Source organism: Lipotes vexillifer, unplaced genomic scaffold, assembly GCF_000442215.2.
Source record: "Lipotes vexillifer unplaced genomic scaffold, Lipotes_vexillifer_v1.1 scaffold317, whole genome shotgun sequence".
NCBI lineage: Eukaryota > Metazoa > Chordata > Mammalia > Artiodactyla > Lipotidae > Lipotes > Lipotes vexillifer.
This window is the reverse complement of record NW_006782029.1, coordinates 1,992,188-2,012,995: the sequence shown is the minus strand read 5'-3', so window position 1 is coordinate 2,012,995 and position 20,808 is coordinate 1,992,188. Positions and strand designations below refer to the sequence as shown.

At 37.3% G+C, this 20,808-nt stretch overlaps 1 protein-coding gene across 2 annotated transcripts in view; it reads left to right on the top strand.

Annotated features, from left to right (window-relative positions):
• Positions 1–20,808, top strand: part of FOCAD (focadhesin) — a 294,494-nt gene that overhangs the window by 254,334 nt on the left and 19,352 nt on the right. The gene's annotated exons all lie outside the window — the stretch shown is intronic.

Below are 20,808 nucleotides of genomic sequence, written 5' to 3'. Positions count from 1 at the left end.
AAACCAATTAAAATGAAGACATCTGGAGACATCTGAAGTCATTGATTAATGAAGGTCATGGAAGGATAAAATCTCACCATTGGAAGGGACATTAAAAGTCATGTCCATTGTCTAAGTTTCCACTGGGTACAGAAATCCCTGGAGCTTCCAGATTGTAAACTACTTTCATAGGTTGGACATGAATTCCCTTAGTTTCTGCAGTTCTAGAAATTGTGCATAATATTATCCTCAGGTCGCGACTTAGCATTATTTGCTTTTACATATCCTCAGTAAAAATTGGTATAAGGTTATGTCATTGTTGTACAAGATACGTTTATATATGAACATGTCATATATATAATGTGGAGTTAATTGTTTATATTGCCATAAATTAAGTGTTTTTAAAGTACAGAGATGTCTCCATTAGGAGGAAATTGAATTCTTACTAAAGGAGCATCTAAAATATCCATGGCTAGAATAATTCTAGGAACATATATTTTTGCTCTATTTTTTGTTAGTTTGCTCACTGATATCTTATAAAATTTTTAAATGATGATAACGTGAGATATTTCCATGAAATATAAAACTCTTAAGACCAAATGAAAGACATACTCTTTTTCTTTTCTAGTGACTAAAATGTCATTTGGCTCCCTAGATTCATATTTCTTAACAGAAATGAATTTTCTCTGAATCTGGTGGAAATTTTTGTTAAATGTAATATTTTTATGATTATGCAGTCATGGGACAACAGGAAGTATTCTGTTCTAAAACTGAAAAATCAGGTGAAATTGACATCAGAAACATTATGTAAAATCTTACTATTAAAGCTATTTTAAGACAAATAAATGAAATATTTTAAAAATGCTATATTACCAGTCACATTTTTGGCATTCTCAGGTTGTGGGAGAGGGCTGCCTTCTTGTCAGGTTTACTGACTAGATTCAGAGGAAAATCCATTCAGCCTTACCCATTACTAATGATGACCCCAGAGGAGTGGAGGCCGTGGGAGGCTGACCTCCGCCTCGGAAGCCCATTTACAAAAACAAAACCAGACCCTGCTCTATGGGTCTAAATGGGATGGCCAAATGCGGAGGTGTGCATGCAAACAAGTGTTTTCTTCTTCAATATGCCCAGCTCATTTGAATTTTAATAACTCCCTTCTGAAGCAGCTTTTGAGTTTAAATGTCTGGGTGTCACTCATCAGAGCCCAGTGGCGCTGCTGATAGGAAGGATGACAACTTTGGTGAGCTCTTTAGAGGAAGAAATGGCTTGAGAGGATAAAAATCATGCTTGGCATAGGCAGAAGAGAGAAAACTTTAGGGATAGCATGGCTTCGTTGCCTCTGTATGCCATTTTAGTAACTCACAAGAGGAAGAAAAATGTGATGAGTTATCCCTGATTCACACATATACCAGGTTGAGATTGGATGTCATGATCTCAGTTTTAGCCAATCAGATTTGAGATAGTGAATATATTAATCCGCTTCAGATGTTTAGGGCTTTTCTCATTCTAGATACTCACTTTCGTACTCATACAACAGAACACGCCATATGTTCATAGCATCCATTCCTTCATACAGGCCTACATTTTAAAACCATGCCAAACAGATAAAATTCCTTCCAATTTTAAAAGACTGCAGTTAATAGTTTTGAATATAACTGTTTTTTTGCTATACCCTATAACATTTTCTCTTCTTCCCTAATAGCCCCACCTTCTAGCACATGTAATATTCCTTAACCCTTGTCATCATCATAATCTATTCTATGGACAGTTCTTGGCTGTGCTATGCTTAAAATTTGCTTATAATCTAATTCTGCCTATCATGGAATTATTTTTTACCTTAAGGGCCTCTAAATTTTGACTCTTATTTTTGCTTCTTTTCTATACATTTATTCTTTTCCCTGATTTCTGATCTTTGTTTTTTCTCAACCTCATAGCATATTCAGATTTCATCAAGATTTTACCTACTTTTTAAACAGAACACTTAAAATGTATTAAAAGTACTTAATAAAAATAATCATTTATTTTTGGTGATAACATTTAGGTATTTCTACCTAATCATTTAGGATTATTTTTCTTATCATTCTCTTGCTGGGCAATGTGACTTTCTAAGCTTTAATTTTTCTATTAGGCTTTAAAGTTTACAACAAGAAGTATCAATTCACAGAAAGTATATTTAAATCCTTGTAAGAAAGTCAGTATGAATGGCATTTCCTTCTTGATATGGATTCATTGGTCAGCGATTTGAGTGTATAAGTGTTGGGCTTGTACATATACTATAGATAGGTAGATTCTCAGTTGATCATTTTGGATTACTAGCATGAGATATAGTTGGTGGTGGGTCTAGCAAAGAGAGCAGAATATAGAATAAATGATATGAGAAAGCTATTTCTATTTTTCTGATGAAATTATGGAGTTGGTTACCAAAAGTATGTTATTTTTAAGTATTTTAGTTTGGTAATAGTTTACCTATACAGTTCTTTTAAAAAAGTTATTAGAAATGAATACATGTGTATAACACTAAGTTCAAAAATGGTATGAAGAAAAAGAAAGAATCCCCTTAATCTCACCACCTAGAGATAGCCTCAGTAGATATTCCAGTGTATGTCCTCTAGATGTGTGTGTGTTATATTATATTGAATCATAAAATGTATATAATTTTATTGTCTTTTAAAAAAATTTAACAAGTTTCCATGTAAATGGACATAATCACCACTCATCCCCTGAAAAGAAGGGTTGAGGAAGCATGAAAAGAATCCTTGCATCACTTTCTAGACAGGTTTTAATATGATATGTTTGGGGAGTATTTAATTTGTATTGTTTTGTTGTAAACATCATAGAAATATTTGAAAGGAAAAAAGTCACCAATTATCCCATGACTTTCTAACAGCTATTATCATTTAAATATTTTACTTTTTAATTTGTTCCTGTTATGCACACAGAATGTTTACATATTTACCAGTATACATAAACTTTGTATTTTTTAACTTAATATTATATTGTAAACATTTCCCTATTTTCCATATATCTCCATAATTATCATTAAAAATGATTACCATTATCATTAATAATGATAATGACTGACTGTAGAATGTTCTATCAAGTCCATGAATCATAACTAACCCATTTCCCTATAGATCATTTAAAATTTTTCCATTATAGAGAACATCCTTGTGCATATAGCTTTCCTTAGGATAAACTGTCAGCAATTTATTAGTGGCCAAGAGTCTGAGGATTTGATGACTACAGAGATGGCATGGCCTCATTGCTCTTCAAAAGGACTGTAGCAGATTTCAGTACCTCGGCCCCGTCTGAGTATCGTAGTACAGCAGCATATCATAGAGGTTAGAAGCGTGGGAGCCAGACTGCCTGGGTTCATACCCCACTTATACTGCTTGCTGGCTATGTCACTTCAGGCAAGCTGCTTAAGTCTGTAATCCTCAATTGCTTCTGTAAAGTGGAGAAAATAATGGAATCTTTTTTCTAGAGTTTTTGTAAGGATTATGAGTTTATGAGCCATCCTCAGGCTGACGAGCTCGTTGTGAAGACAGAATATAAAACATGGACCTTCAGTCACAGTGAATACAGCTCTGGGTGCCGGGATAGTCAAAGGTGTTGGCAAGGAGAGGAAAGGAAGGCACACTGGCACAACTTGCGATCAGGCAAGAACAGCAATGGAAGTGAAGGCACTTGAGGAAGCTCAGGTTGGGAGTTCTCTGCGTCTTTCTGCCTGTGTCCTTTTTTGCATCCCTGGTGGTGACTCTCTGGTGTCTGCCACAGGCAGGGGAAACCTTCAGTTCAGGAGGCAAGAAGTCAGAAGTCAAGGCGTTGGTAGGGTGGGTTCTTTCTGGGGGTTCTGAACGAGAATCTGTTCCACGCTTTTCTCACAGCTTCACTTTATGTAACAGTGCTTAGGAAACAAAGAATAAACCCTTTCTAGTTATCATGTTACAAAGCAAACCATCAGATAGATAAAACAAATGACTACAATAAAAGCCAAGCAGGTATAAAATGATACTTTAAGACTACTTTAATTTGCATTCATTGTCAGAAGGAATGAACATTTTTGTATGTATTTACTATTTGAGATGTCGTTTCTTTCTTTTTTTTATTAAATGTTAGATGTGCTTTAAAATTTATTTTACTTTTTATTTTAAAATAATTTAAAACTTACCAAAAAGTGAAAACAGCCAGATCACTTCTATATTCCTTTCACCCACAGACCCTATTCAGGTTTCCCTGACAGCCCAAATGATGGCTTTAGCAGAACAAGAATTTAATCCGGAATGTCACATTTGTCATCTCTTTGGTCCCCTTCAGTCTGGAACATTGTCTCGGTTGTTCTGTCTTTCATGACTTTAACATGTTTTAGGATTAGAAGCCAGTTGTTTTACAGAGCACTTTTCTGTTTGGGTTTGCCTGGTGTTCCTCACATGAGAGGTCAGTCACCTTTGGCAAGAATGTTACAGCCATGGAGCCCTGCTCTGCTCACTGCATCCCTTCGGGTGGTACACGATGTCTGTCTTCCTCCACAAAAATGATGCTAACTTTGATCACTTGGATAAGGTGATCTCTTCCAGGTGTCTCCTCATTAAAGTTCCTCCTTTCCTTTTATCATCAAGAAATATTTTATGTGGAGATATTTTGAGACTTTATGAACATCCCATTTTCATCCTACTTTCACCCATTAGTTTGGGTATCCATTAGTGTTTTCTTGACTGAGTTATTACTCTGATGATTGCCAGTAGGTGATTCTTAAAATTCCATTATCTCATTTACACTTTTTGGTAGGCTTTTTCTGAAAGGAAAAGCTGCCTCCTTCCCTCCCTCCCTCTTCCATCCTTCCTTCTTTCCTTGCTTCCTTTCTTTTTCTTTCTTCCTTTCTTTCTATCTTTCTTTCAATATGGACTGCTGAACTCCTATTATTTCAATTATTTATTATTCAGTTATTCATTATTTTGATCCTCAAATTGTTCCAGTCTAGATCAGTAAGAGCCTCCTTAAGTTGACTCTTGTGTTCTTTTGAGATTAACCTTATCATTCTTTGAGTACCTCCTTTTCTTTGTGGCACACAAAGATGTTCTAGGTTCATCTTGTATTATCCTCAGCCTTGTAATAGCCAGGTAACTCAAGTTTCTTCTCGTGGAGAAAGAAATTTAGAAGCCAGGATCTTGGGTACAAATTACTGCATTGCTACTACGGTAATCACTGCTCCTAGGCCCTTTCAGTGGACAGTTAGGAAATTCTCTCTTTCTCTCCTTCTTTCCCTCTCTCCCTCCCTCCCTCCCTCTCTCTTTTTCTCTCTCACATATTGTCTATATTTATTCTTATATCTAGCTATATATATTGAAAAACTTGAGTTCACACCAATATCTCCAATTCAACATCACAGGCTTCCTTCTGCAATTTCCTTCTCATTTGTAACTTTCTTCTCTGACTTTAAGAAACCTGACTCCGGTTATTCTCAATATATTTGCCACAGTCTTGCTGAAGCTGCCTTCCTCTCTCCCAGGTCCTGATTTCCACTGAGCAGCCACCCTGCTTGGCAGCCTTCCTGGTGCTCAGGGGCTCAGGGATGTTTTTGTTTCTGATAACACTGGATGATATTGAAGTACTTGGTCCTAAGAAAGGACATCCTACCAACTCTTAGTATCTGACTGACGTATTGGAATCATCAACTGTTTTCAACAGCTGTCTTGATTATAGAGTGGTTTCTGGCAAGGGGCTAAGCACCTGTTAATCTCTCAAAATATGCCATGCTGTCATTATGTCTACCTGTGTTTTCTAAGGACTTTGTCTAGAAAAATTCGACTCATCCTTTCCATCTTGTTTTAAACATCCTTTCCTCAGTGGAGGATAGGACAGGATTCCCTGATGTTCCCAGATTAGTATAGATTTCTTATGTGATACTTTATGCTTTTCATAGTACTTTACATACATGAAATTATTTGCTTAATTATTTGTGATTCTTTGTTTAAAGTCTGTCTTTCCCATTAGACTGTAATTTCCTCAAGGGCAGGAAGAACATGTGGGTTTTATCCTAAATGCTTAGTACAGAGTACTTGGCATGTAATAGTTTTCAAGTATTTGTTGATCTACCACTTTAAACATATATGTGTGTGTGTGTGTAATCATATAATATATATATCATATATGTGTATATACATATATTATATATATTGCTTCTAAACAATGCTAATGATGGAGAAGGTAAAGACATATCCACACCATACAAGCGACATGCTGGTGATGGGGAACAGACACACCAGTGGCTGTTAGCCTACTTGTTACCAGACTTTTCCTATAGGAATTACACATGTACATTGTGGCATTGAGATCTGATCCTTTTTGTAGCCAGAGTATGTGTGATAATGGGTCCTGTTGTAATGCATTATGTTCGGATATGCCATTTATATCAGGGTTCTTTGAGGCTGTCAGCTGGATGAGGGATTTAAAGCAACTTTGTACCGGATTTTAAGACATCTGGATCCTTTTAACAAGTACTGTTAGGTCTTCTCAGTTCCAAATCCATTGTCTGTAAAGCATTCCAGTATTTCTTTTTGTCTAAGGCACTTGGGTGAAAGACAGAGTGCTGTAATAAGGGAACTGATCATTCCCATAGCCTAGATTTGGATTCTTGTGTTCAATACTAAAGATCTCTGGGGAGGGAACCATGTGACTCTGTTCTCCCATTTTGGGACTCCCCTCTCTCTCTCCATACCTCCCCGCAAATGCTTAGAAGTACCAGGTATTTTCTCCATTCCTAACAGCTGCTATAATTTCTTTCATTCCAGTTAGTTTCAGAATTAGTTCCATGCAAATATAGTGGAAAATTTTGTGTGATTCTAGCTATGCTAGTCCATACTGATTCTCTGCTTTTTTAAAAAGTGGGAAATGTATTGCATTATAGCACTTACTTGATTTTCGCCCCTGTGCTCCATTTTACAAGTTCTCCTTGTTTCTGACACTTGCTTATATATTAATTAGGTCAGTTCTAAAGAGTATGGGAGCAACATGTAAAGTGTTTAGATAGTAAAGTGCAGTTACTGGTGAAAGTTCTGTTGTCCTGTCACGAGAGAGCTTGTTGTCTAAGCAATAAAGAATCTAGAAAATGGCCATATTTTACATTGGGTCCTGGTATTAGCGGACAGGTTGAATGTCTTTCCTGATTCTCTAGATCCTCTGGAAACTGCAACTTTTCTGTAGTGAATTCTATAGAAGGACCTGGAATATAATTTTATATAGTTTTAAAAACACTTGATCTGAGAAAAACATTTAATAGAAATCTGCTTATGAATTAAAGATTTACAATATAGAATTGGATTTTTGTCCTTAAAAGGAGTGAAGAGTAATTTTTTTTTTTTTTTTTTTTTAGAATAATAAGCTTTTCCTACCTGGTAATGGCATTTCTAGAATATAGAACATTATTTTTATAAATTTATTTATTTTATTTATTTATTTTTGGCTGTGTTGGGTCTTCATTGCAGTGTGAGGGCTTCTCATTGCAGTGGCTTCTCTTGTGGTGGAGCCCGAGCTCTAGGCACACAGGCTTCAGTAGTTGTGGCTCGTGAGCTCTAGAGTGCAGGCTCAGTAGTTGTGCACAGGCTTAGTTGCTCCGTTCCATGTGGGATCTTCCCGGACTAGGGTTCGAACCCGTGTCCCCTGCATTGGCAGGCGGATTCTTAACCACCGCACCACCAGGGAAGCCCAGTGCAGAGTAATTCTATGTCCAGATATTTACTATACTATCTGCCAGTTCATTAGGCTATGAATCGTGAGCCAAAAGGCCCCCCAAAAGCAGCTTAAATTTTGTTGTCATTGTTGTTTTGTGAAATCAAAGACTCCAATTTGCAGCCAACTTTGTGTGTGGACAGCTGCCACATGTGGATAATCAGTATAGAGTTATGTGAATACCCAACCAGTTAATTCCTATCACAGCGTTTTTATTTTTATCACACCTGATTTTTCCTTGTCTGTTTGTCCTGTCACTAGAGTATAAGCTCCTTGAGCATGGTGACCTCTTCTGCCTGTTCAACACTGTCTCCACTGTCTGGTAGCTAATAGATACTCAGTTGAATAAATGAATGTGTTTAAGAATATATTTACTTTTTTGGTCAGAAATTCTTCTACTTGTAATAGCAGTGGTTAACTCCCTGATAATATTTCCTATAATCCTAGTACTACGTCACAAGGTGGAATAGAAATAAAGCTTCAGTTACTGGTAACGCAGCATAGAAGAGTGGCAGGTGTGTTGAGCTTTTAACACTTTCGAAAAGCAAATAAGTGTTGGTTGGAGGGGAGAGAAACAGCACTGGAAGGCACACAACTAGTTTTATTATACATTCCCAAGTTGGCAGAGGCAAAGGTACGGAGGTAGGTTTGTTGGCGGCTACCTAAGAAAATATGCTGATTCTTGAGATAGCTGTAGAAACATCAGAGAAAGGCCTGCATTAGAAGTATGGGTTTACTAGTCATCAACACATAAGTAGTCTGTGAAATTATGAGTAAATGAGCTTAGGCAGTGATAGCAATTATGTTAGGGTGCTTTTTATTACAGAAAACAATGACTCGCTTCAAGTGACTCAGTATTTACTGCAAGGATTCATAGGTTTCCCAAAATCTAAGGACAGAAACTATTCTCAACCCTCAGAGTATCAGGAGCAGAAAGATACCAGGCATCAAGACTTTATCTTGCTTTCTGTCTACCTGCCCAGGGCTGCACTGTATCGATCTCTTCCATGGATTCTGCTTTTCTCATCAAAGACTGCTTCATCCCTTTCTCTTCTTCTTGTGCTTGTGTGTGTGAGTGTGTGTGTGTCTGTGTGTGTGTGGTAAAATACACATAACATAAAATGTATCATTTTAACCATTTTAAAGTGTACAATTCAGTGGCGTTTAGTACATTAACATTATTAGACCACTGTCTAGTTCCAGAACATTTTCATCACCCCAAAAGGAAACCTTGTACTCCCTGAGCAGTTGCTTCCATTGCCCCATTTCCCCCAGCCCCTAACAGCCAAAATCTGCTTTCTGTCTCTGTGGATTTGCCTATTCTGCATATTTCATTTAAATGGCATCATATGCCATATGGCCTTTTGTGATGGGCTTCTTTCACTTAGCATAATGTTGTCAACGTTCATCCATGTTGTGGCAAGTATCAATATTTAGTTCCTTTTTTATGACCGAATAATATTCCAGTGCATGGATATGCATTTTATTTATCCATTCATCAGTTCATGGGCATTTGGGTTGTTTCTACCTTTTGGCCATTATGAGTGGTGCTGCTATGGAGATTTGTGTACAAGTTTTTGTTTGAATACCAGTTTCCAATTCTTTTGGGTATGTATCTAGGGGTGGAATTGCTCAGTCATATAGTAATTCCATATAATTTTTTGAGGAACTGCCAAACTGTTTTTCCACAGTAGCTGCACCATTTTATATTCCTACCAGCAATGTATGAGGGTTCCAAATCCTCCACATCTTTGCCAACATTTGTTGTTTCTCCATTATTATTATTATCATTATCGTTATCATTATTATCCTATTGAATGTGAAGTGATCACTTGGTTTTGATTTGTGTTTCCCTAATGACTAATGAGGTTAAGCATCTTCAACTACTTGTTGGTATATCTTCTTTGGAGAATTATCTGTTCAAGTCCTTTGATCATTTTAAAAATTAGATTGTCTTTTTGTTGTTGGATTGTAAGAATTATTTGTGTATTCTGGATACTGGACCCTTATCATATATACAATTTGCAAATGTTTTATTGCATTCTCTAGGTTGTCTTATCAATTTGTTGATAATATCCTTGGACACACAAGTTTTTAACACTGACAAAGTCCAGTTCATCTTTTTTTCCTTTTGTTGCTCATATTTTTGGTCATACCTAAGAATCCATTGCCAAATCAAAGGTCACGAAGACTTACCTCTATGTTTTCTTCTAAGAGTTTTACAGTTTAATTCTTATATTGTCATTGACCCATTTTAAGTTAAGTTTTGTATGTGGTATTAGGTAGGGATCCAGCTTCATTATTTGCACCTGGATACCTAGTTGTCCCAGCACCATTTGTTGAACAGACCCTTCTTTCTCCTATTGAGTGGTCTTAGGACCCTTGTCAAAAATCAATTGGCCATAAATGTTTGGATTTATTTCTGGCCTCCCAATTCTATTCCATTTGTTATATGTCTATCCTTATATTTGCCAGTACCACACTGTTTTGATTATTGTAGCTCTGTAGTAAGTTTTGAAATTGGTATGTGTGAGTCCTTTAAATTTTCCTTTTTCAAGATTGTTTTGACTATTTGGGCCCCCTTGCAATTTCATATAAATTTGAGAATCAACTTTTCCATTTCTGCAGAAAAGGTTGTTGAAATCTTGATAGGTATTGTGTTGAATCTGTAGATAGCTTTGAGTAGTATCATCTTAACAATATTAAATATTCCAATCCATGAACTCAAGATGTCTTTCCATTTATTTAGATTTTCTTTTACTTCCTTCAGCAATGTTTTGTACTTTCAGTGTGTGTGTCTTTTACCTTGGTTAAATTTATTTTCTGATATTTTATTCTTTTGGGTACTATTGCATGTGGAATTGTTTCTTAATTTCCTTTTCAGATTATTCATTGCTGGGTTATAGAAACACAACTAATTTTTGCTTGTTGATCTTGTACCCTGTAACTTTACTAACTTCTCTTTTCCTGTGTATAGGATCATGTCATCTGCAAATAGAGATAGCTTTACTTTTTCCTTTCCAATCTGCATGCCTTTTATTTCTTTTTCTTGCCTAATGGCTCTGGCTACAACATCCAATACAAAGTGGTGACAGTGAGCATCCTTGTCTTGTTCCTGATTGTAGAGGAAAAGATTACAGTCTTGCACCATTGAATATGATTTTCACTGTGGGTTTTTTCACAAATGTGCTTTATCATATTAAGATAATTCCATTCTATTCTTAATTTTCTGAGTACTTTTTTGTCATGAAAGAATGTTGGATTTTATCAAAAGCTCTCTGTGTCAGTTGAAATGATCATATGTTTTTCCTCCCTTCATTCTGTTAATGTGGTATATATTACATTGATTGATTTTCTTATGTTGTATAACACTTTTATTCCTGGGATAAATCCTGTGTGGTCATCATGTATAGTCCTTTTAATATGCCCTTGGATTCAGTTTACTAGTGTTTTGTTGAGAATTTACACATCTATATATGTAACAAGGAGTGGTTTGTAGTTTTCTTTTATTGTGTTGTCTTCATCTAGCTTTGGTATCAGGCTAATGCTGGTCCCATAGAATAAGCTAAGAAGTATTCCCTCCTCTTCTGTTTTTTGGAAGAAACTGAGAAGGATTGGTGTTAATTCTTCTTTAAGTGTTTGGTAGAATTCACCAGGAAAACCATCTGGTTCTGAACTTTTCTTTGTTGGGAGGTCTTTGATTACTGATTCAGTCTCTTTACTTGTTATAGGTCTGTTCATATTTTCTATTTGTTCTTGAGTCGGTTTTGGTAATTTGTGTGTTTTTAGGAATTTGTCCATTTCATCTAGATTATCCAATTTGTTACATACAACTTTTTCATAGTTTTCTCTTATAATCCTTTTTATTTCTGTAAGGTTGATAGAAATGTCATCACTTTCATTTCTAATCTTAGTTACTTGCATCTTCCTTCCCAAGCAGTATACCTGTTATTTAATTTTCTTGTCTTATTGTGTAAGCTGGGTCTTCCAATATAATATTGAAATGCCATGGTGAGAAGAAACATCCTTGCCTTGTTCCTAATCCTAGTTTTTCATCAATAAGTATGATGTTAACTGTTTTTTTAATAGATATGCTTTATCTAGTTGATGAAGGTTATTTTTTTATAGATATGCTTTATCCAGTTGATGAAGTTCCCCTCTATTCCTAGTTTACTGAGAGTTTTTATCATGAATGGGTGCTGGATTTTGTCAAATGCTTTTTCTGCATTTATTGATATATATTCATATGACTTTTCTTCTTTAGCCTACTGATGTGATAGATTACGTTAATTGATTTTCAAATGTTGAACCAGCCTTGCATACCTGGGATAAGTTCTACTTGGTTGTGGTGTATAATTCTTTTTATACATTGTTGGATTTAATTTGCTAATATTTTCTTAAAGATTTTTGCATCTATGTTCATAAGAAATATGTGTAGTTTTCTTATGTCTTAGTCTGGTTTTGCTATTAGGGTAATGCCATCCTCATGGAATGAGTTAGGTAGTATTCCCTCTGCTTTTATCTTCTGAAAGAGATGAAAGAGAATTGGTATAATTTCTTCTTTAAATGTTTGGTAGAGTTCACCAGTGAACCCATCTGGGCCTGTTGCTTTCTCTTTTGGAAGGTTATTAATTATTGATTCAGTTTTTAAATAGATGTAGTTCTATTCAGATTGTATCTTCTTGTATGAATTTTGGCAGATTGTGTCTTTCAAAGAATTGGTTCATTTCATCTAGGTTATCAAATTTGTGGGCATACATCTGTCCACACAGAGCCTCCAGCATTGCATCAATTGTAGTTCAGATTTTCTTACCCCAGCACTGTTCCTGCAGCATCCACTCATGAGTCTCTGCTCTGATAAGCCATGACTCCCTGTATTCATCTGTCTGTCGCTCTAGTCTTGGAGGCAGCAGTTTGCCCTGCGTTCTTCCCTTTCTTAAGGATCGAAGAAGAGTTGTTGATTCTTCAGTCTGTTCAGCTTTTTCCTTTTATACCAGAGTGGTAACTTCCAAGCTCCTTACATGCAGAACTGGAAACCAAAAGTCTCTCCTTTTTTTTTTTTTTTTTGCGGTACATGGGCCTCTCACCATTGTGGCCTCTCCCGTTGTGGAGCACAGGCTCTGGACGCACAGGCCCAGCAGCCATGGCCCACTGGCCCAGCTGCTCCGCGGCATGCGGGATCCTCCTGGACCGGGGCAAGAACCCGCATCCCCTGCATCGGCAGGCGGACTCTCAACCACTGCGCCACCAGGGAAGCCCCAGTCTCTTCTTTTTTTTAAAACTTTTTTTAAATTATAAAAAACATATAACATAAAATTTACCATCATAACCATTTTAAAGTATACATTTATATAGTGTTAAGTATATTCACATCATTGTTAAACTAATCTCCAGAACTTTTTCATCTTGCAAAACTGAAACTTTGTACCCACTAAGCAATAATACCTACCCCTTTTCCCTTCCCTGACCCGTGGTAACCAGGATTCTACTTTCCATATCTATTAATTTGACTATTTTAGATGCCAGGTATAAGTGGAATCATATAGTATTTGTCTTTTTGTGACTGGTTTATCTCACTTAGCATAGTGTCCTCAAGGTTGAGGACAAGTAGCATATAACAGGATTTCTTTTCTTTTTCAAGTTGAATACTGTTCCATTCTGTGTATATATCACATTTTGTTTTTCCATTTTTCCATCAATGGACATTTGGGTTGCTCTTGACTATTGTGAATAGTACTGCTACGGAGGAGCTGAACCAAGATGGCAGAGTAGAAGGACGTGCTCTCACTCCCTCTTGCGAGAACACCAGAATCACAACTAGCTGCTGGACAGTCATTGACAGGAAGACACTGAAACTCACCAGAAAAGATACCCCACATCCAAAGACAAAGGAGAAGCCACAGTGAGACAGTAGGAGGGGCGCAATCACAGCAAAATCAAATCCCATAACTGCTGGGTGGGTGACTTACAGACTGGCGAACACTTATACCACAGAAATCCACCCACTGGAGTGAAGGTTATGAGCCCCATGTCAGGCTTCCCAACCTGGGTGTCAGACAACGGGAGGAGGAATTCCTAGAGAATCAGACTTTGAAGTCTAGTGGGATTTGTTTGCAGGACTTCGACAGGACTTCGACAGGACTGGGGGAAACAGAGACTCCACTCTTGGAGGGCACACACAAACTAGTGTGCACATCGGGACCCAGGCAAAGGAGCAGTAAACCCAGGGGAGACTGAACCAGACCTACCTGCTAGTGTTGGAGGGTCTCCTGCAGAAGCGGGGTGGAGGTGGGGGCTGTGGCTCACTGTGGGGACAAGGACAGTGGCAGCAGAAGTTCTGGAAAGTCCATTTCATCTAGATTATCCAGTTTGTCACTCCTTGGCGTGAACCCTCCCAGAGTCTGCCATTAGTTCCACCAAAGAGCCCAGGTAGGCTCCAGTGTTGGGTTGCCTCAGGCCAAACAACCAACAGGGAGGGAACCCAGCCCTGCCCATCAGCAGTCAAGCAGATTAAAGTTTTACTGAGCTCTGCCCACCAGAGCAACACCCAGCTCTACCCACCACCAGTCTCTCCCATCAGGAAACCTGCACAAGCCTCTTAGATACCCTCATCCACCAGAGGGCAGACAGCAGAAGCAAGAAGAACTACAATCCTGGAGCCTGTGGAACAAAAACCACATTCACAGAAAGATAGACAAGATGAAAAGGAAGAGGGCTATGTACCAGATGAAGGAACAAGATAAAACCCCAGCAAAACAACTAAATGAAGTGGAGATAGGCAACCTTCCAGAAAAAGAATTCAGAATAATGATAGTGAAGATGATCCAGGACCCCGGAAAAACAATGGAGGCAAAGATCAAGAAGATGCAAGAAATGTTTAACAAATACCTAGAGAAATTAAAGAACAAACAAACAGAGATAAACAATACAATAACTGAAATTAAAACTACACTAGAAGGAATCAATAGCAGAATAACTGGGGCAGAAGAATGGATAAGTGACCTGGAAGGCAGAATGGTGGAATTCACTGCTGCAGAACAGAATAAAGAATAAAGAATGAAAAGAAACAAAGACAGCCCAAGAGACCTCAGGGACAACATTAAATGCAACAACATTCACATTATAGGGGTCCCAGAAGGAGAAGAGAGAGAGAAAGGACCCGAGAAAATATTTGAAGAAATTATAGTCGAAAACTTCCCTAACATGGGAAAGGAAATAGCCACCGATGTCCAGGAAGCCCAGAGAGTCCCATACAGGATAAACCCAAGGAGAAACATGCCGAGATACATAGTAATCAAATTGGCAAAAATTAAAGACAAAGAAAAATTATTGAAAGCAGGAAGGGAAAAACAACAAATAACATACAAGGGAACTCCCATAAGATTAACAGCTGATTTCTCAGCAGAAACTCTACAAGCCAGAAGGGAGTGGAATGATATACTTAAAGTGATGAAAGGGAAGAACCTACAACCAAGATTACTCTACCCGGCAAAGATCTCATTCAGACTCGATGGAGAAATCAAAAGTTTTACAGACAAACAGAAGCTAAGAGAATTCAGCACCACCAAACCAGCTCTACAACAAATGCTAAAGGAACTTCTCTAAGTGGGAAACAGAAGAGAAAAAAAGGGCCTACAAAAACAAACCCAAAACAATTAAGAAAATGGTCATAGGAACATACATATCGATAATTACCTTAAACGTGAATGGATTAAATGCTCCAACCAAAAGACACAGGCTTGCTGAATGGATACAAAAACAAGACCCATATATATGCTGTCTACAAGAGACCCACTTCAGACCTAGGGACACATACAGACTGAAATTGAGGGGATGGAAAAAGATATTCCATGCAAATGGAAATCAAAAGAAAGCTGGAGTAGCAATACTCATATCAGATAAAATAGACTTTAAAATAAAGAATGTTACAAGAGACAAGGAAGGACACTACATAATGATCAAGGGATCAATCCAAGAAGAAGATATAACAATTATAAATATATATGCACCCAACATAGGACCACCTCAATACATAATGCAACTGCTAACAGCTGTAAAAGAGGAAATCAACAGTAACACAGTAATAGTGGGGTACTTTAACACCTCACTTACACCAATGGACACATCATCCAAAATGAAAATAAATAAGCAAACAGAAGCTTTAAATGACACAATAGACCAGATAGATTGAGTTGATATTTATAGGACATTCCATCCAAAACAGCAGATTACAGTTTCTTCTCAAGTTTGCACGGAACATTCTCCAGGATAGATCACATCTTGGGTCACAAATCAAGCCTCAGTAAATTTAAGAAAACAGAAATCATATCAAGCATCTTTTCTGACCACAACACTATGGGATTAGAAATCAATTACAGGGGAAAAGTTAAAAACACAAACACGTGGACGCTAAATACTTCATTACTAAATAACCAAGAGATCATTGAAGAAATCAAAGAGGAAATTAAAAAATACCTAGAGACAAATGACAGTGAACACACGACAATCCAAAACCTGTGGGATGCAGCAAAAGCAGTTCTAAGAGGGAAGTTTATAGCTATAGAAGCCTACCTCAAGGAACAAGAAAAATCTCAAATAAATAATCTAACCTTACACCTAAAGGAACTAGAGAAAGAAGAACAAACAAAACCCAAAGTTAGCAGAAGGAAAGAAATCATAAAGATCAGAGCAGAAATAAATGAAATAGAAATAAAACAATAGCAAAGAACAATAAAACTAAAAGCTGGTTCTTTGAGAGGATAAACAAAATTGATAAACCATTAGCCAGACTCATCAAGAAAAAGAGGGAGAGGACTCAAATCAATAAAATTAGAAATGAAAAGGGAGAAGTTACAACAGACACCGCAGAAATACAAAGCATCCTAAGAGACTACTACAAGCAACTCTATGCCAATAAAATGGACAACCTGGAAGAAATGGACAAATTGTTAGAAAGGTACAACCTTCCAAGACTGAACCAGGAAGAAATAGAAAATATGAACTGACCAATTACAGGTAATGAAGTTGAAACTGTGATTAAAAATCTTCCAACAAACAAAAGTCCAGGACCCGATGGCTTCATAGGTGAATTCTATCAAACATTTAGAAGAGAGTTAACACCCTTCCTTCTCCAACTCTTCCAAAAAATTGCAGAGGAAGGAACACTCCCAAACTCATTCTGTGAGGCCACCATCACCCTGATACCAAAACCAGACAAAGATACTACAAAAAAAGAAAATTACAGACCAATATCACTGATGAATATAGATGCAAAAATACTCAACAAAATACTAGGAAACAGAATCCAGCAGCACATTAAAAGGATCACACACCATGATCAAGTGGGATTTATCCCAGGTATGCAAGGATTCTTCAATATACGCAAATCAATCAATGTGATACACCATATTAACAAATGGAAGAATAAAAACCATATGGTCATCTCAATAGATGCAGAAAAAGCTTTTGACAAAATTCAAAACCCATTTACGATAAAAACTCTCCAGAAAGTGGGCATAGAGGGAACCTACCTCAACATAATAAAGGCCATATATGACAAACCCACAGCAAACATCATTCTCAATGGTGAAAAACTGAAAGCATTTCCTCTAAGATCAGGAACAAGACAAGGATGTCCACTCTCACCACTATTATTCAACATAGTTTTGGAAGTCCTAGCCACAGCAGTCAGAGAAGAAAAAGAAATAAAAGGAACACAGATTGGAAAAGAAGAAGTAAAACTGTCACTGTTTGCAGATGACATGATACTATACATAGGGAATCCTAAAGATGCCACCAGAAAACTACTAGAGCTAATCAGTGAATTTGGTAAAGTTGCAGGATACAAAATTAATACACAGAAATCTCTTGCATTCCTATACACTAATGATGAAAAATCTGAAAGAGAAATTAAGGAAACACTCCCATTTACCACTGCAACAAAAAGAATAAAATACCTAGGAATAATCCTACCTAGGAGACAAAAGACCTGTATGCAGAAAACTATGACACTGATGAAAGAAATTAAAGATGGTACCAACAGATGGAGAGATATACCATGTTCTTGGAAGGGAAGAGTCAATATTGTGAAAACAGCTATACTACCCAAAGCAATCTATAGATTCAATGCAATCCCTATCAAATTACCAATGGCAGTTTTTACAGAACTATAACAAAAAATCTTAAAATTTTTATGGAGACACAAAAGACCCCAAATAGTCAAAGCAGTCTTGAGGGAAAAAAATGGAGCTGGAGGAATCAGACCCCCTGACTTCAGACTATACTACAAAGCTACAGTAATCAAGACAATATGGTCCTGGCACAGAAACATAAATATAAATTAATGGAACAGGATAGAAAGCCCAGAGGTAAACCCATGTACCTATGGTCAACTAATCTATGATAAAGGAGGCAAGGATATACAATGGAGAAAAGACAGTCTCTTCAGTAAGTGGTGCTGGGAAAACTGGACAGCTACATATAAAAGAATGAAATTAGAACACTCCCTAACACCATACACAAACTCAAAATGGATTTGAGACTTAAACGTAAGACTGGACACTATAAAACTCTTAGAGGAAAACATAGGAAGAACACTCTTTGACATAAGTCACAGCAAGATCTTTTATGTTTCACCTCCTAGAGTAATGGAAATAAAAACAAAAATAAACAAATGGGACCTAATGGAACTTAAAAGCTTTTGTACAGCAAAGGAAACCATAAACAAGACCAAAAGACAACCCTCAGAATGGGAGAAAATATTTGCAAACAAATCAACAGACAAAGGATTAATCTCCAAAATATATAAACAGCTCATGCTGCTCAATATTAAAAAAACAAACAACCCAGTCCAAAAATGGGCAGAAGACCTAAATAGACATTTCTCCAAAGAAGACATACAGATGGCCAAGAAGCACATGAAAAGTTGCTCAACATCTCTCATTATTAGAGAAATGCAAATCAAAATTACAATGAGGTATCACCTCACACCAGTTAGAATGGGCTTCATCAGAAAATCTACAGACAACAAATGCTGGAGAGGGTGTGGAGAAAAGGGAACCCTCTTGCACTGTTGGTGGGAATGGAAACTGATAACAGCCACTATGGAGAACAGTATGGAGGCTCCTTAAAAAACTAAAAATAGAATTACCATATGGCCCAGGAATCCCACTACTGGGCATATACCCAGAGAAAACCACAATTCAAAAAGACACATGCACCCCAATGTTCACTGCAGCACTATTTACAATAGCCAGGTCATGGAAGCAACCTAAATGCCGATCGACAGACGAATGGATCAAGAAGTTGTGGTACATATATACAATGGAATATTACCCAGCCGTGAAAAGGAACAAAACTGGGTCATTTGTTGAGACATGGATGGATCTAGAGACTGTCATACAGAGTGAAGTAAGTCAGAAAGAGAAAAACAAATATCATATATTAACGCATATATGTGGAACCTAGAAAAATGATACAGATGAACCAGTTTGCAGGGCAGAAATTGAAACACAGATGTAGAGAACAAATGTATGGAAACCAAGGGGGGAAAGTTGTTGGGGGGTGGGGGGATGAATTGGGCAATTGGGATTGACATGTATACACTGATGTGTATTAAATTGATGACCAATAATAACCTGCTGTATAAAAAAAAAAGGTACTAATAGGGAAGGACTCTGAGACACATCAATAAGTGAGAAAAATAAGGCGTAGTAGAACGGAGAGTTATAATATGCTTTATTTGCCTAAAAATAAGAATGATTTTTCTGCTTTTTGAACTATGTGAATAAATTATTATATAATTTTGAAAATGAAACAAAAAAATAAAAAATAAAGTAACATTTTACTGTCAAAAAATAAAATAGTACTGCTACAAACATGGGCATGCAAATATCTCATTGAAATTCTACTTTCAGTTCTTTTGGAAATGGGATTGCTAGGTCATAAGGTAGGTCTATTTTTAATTTTTTGAGGAGCCATCATACTGTTTTCCATAACAGTTCTATTTTATAATCCCACCAGAAGTTCACAAGGGTTCCAATTTCTCTACATCCTCACCAACACACTTTTTTTTTCTTAAATAGTAGCCATCCTAATGGCTATGAGGTGATATTGTGGTTTTGATTTGCATTTCTCTGACGATTAGTAATGTTGAACATCTTTTCATATCTTTGTTGCCATTTGTGTACCATCTTTGGGAAAATGTCTTCAAATTCTTTGCCCATTTTTATGTTTCTCCTTTTCCCTTTCCCTATGCTTCTCCTTTCTTGACTGTTTGACCTTTTATTGACTCTGCTTCTGGTTCTGCTTCTCCCTGTTTTTCAACTTCTACTAATTGTTCTACTTTTCTTGCTGACTCTGCATGTGCTTCTCCTTTTTCCTATGCTCCTCCTTTTTGTAGCTGTTTTTCCTTTTGCTGACTCTGACCTCCCTCTGCTTCTCCCTTTTTCAGAGTCTGCTGATTCTTTTACTTTTTCTGCCTCTGCTTCTCCTTTCTGTGGCTGATTTTCCTTTTGCAGACCCTGCCCCCGCTCCTGCTTCCCCACTTTTCAGGGTCTGCAGATTCTGCTGCTTTTTCTGCCTCTGCTTCTCCTTTTCCTGTGCTTCTCCTTTCTACAGCTGTTTTTCCTTTTGCTGACTCTCCACTTCTTCCCTGTTTTCAGCATCTGCTGATTCTTCTACTTTTCATCTGCTTTTTCTGACTCTGCTTCTCCTTTCTCCTGTGCTTCTCCATTTTCCATGCTTCTTATTTCTGCAGCTGTTTTTTCCTTTGCTGATTCTGCCCCTACTTCTGCTTCTTCACTTTTCAGGGTCTCCAGATCAGCTGCTTTTTCTGCTTCTGCTTCTCCTTTTTCCTGTGCTTCTCCTTCTCCCATGCTTCTTCTTTCTGCAGCTATTTTTCCTTCTGCTTCCCCACTTTTCAGGGTCTGCTGATTCTGCTACTTTTTCTGCCCCTGCTTCTCCTTTTCCCATGCTTCTCCATTCTGCAGCTGTTTTTCCTTTTGCTGACTCTGCCCCCATCTCTGCTTTCGCCTGTTTCGGTGTCTGCTGCTGCTGCTTTATCTGCTGATTCCACCCCTGATTTCCCTTTTCCTGCTG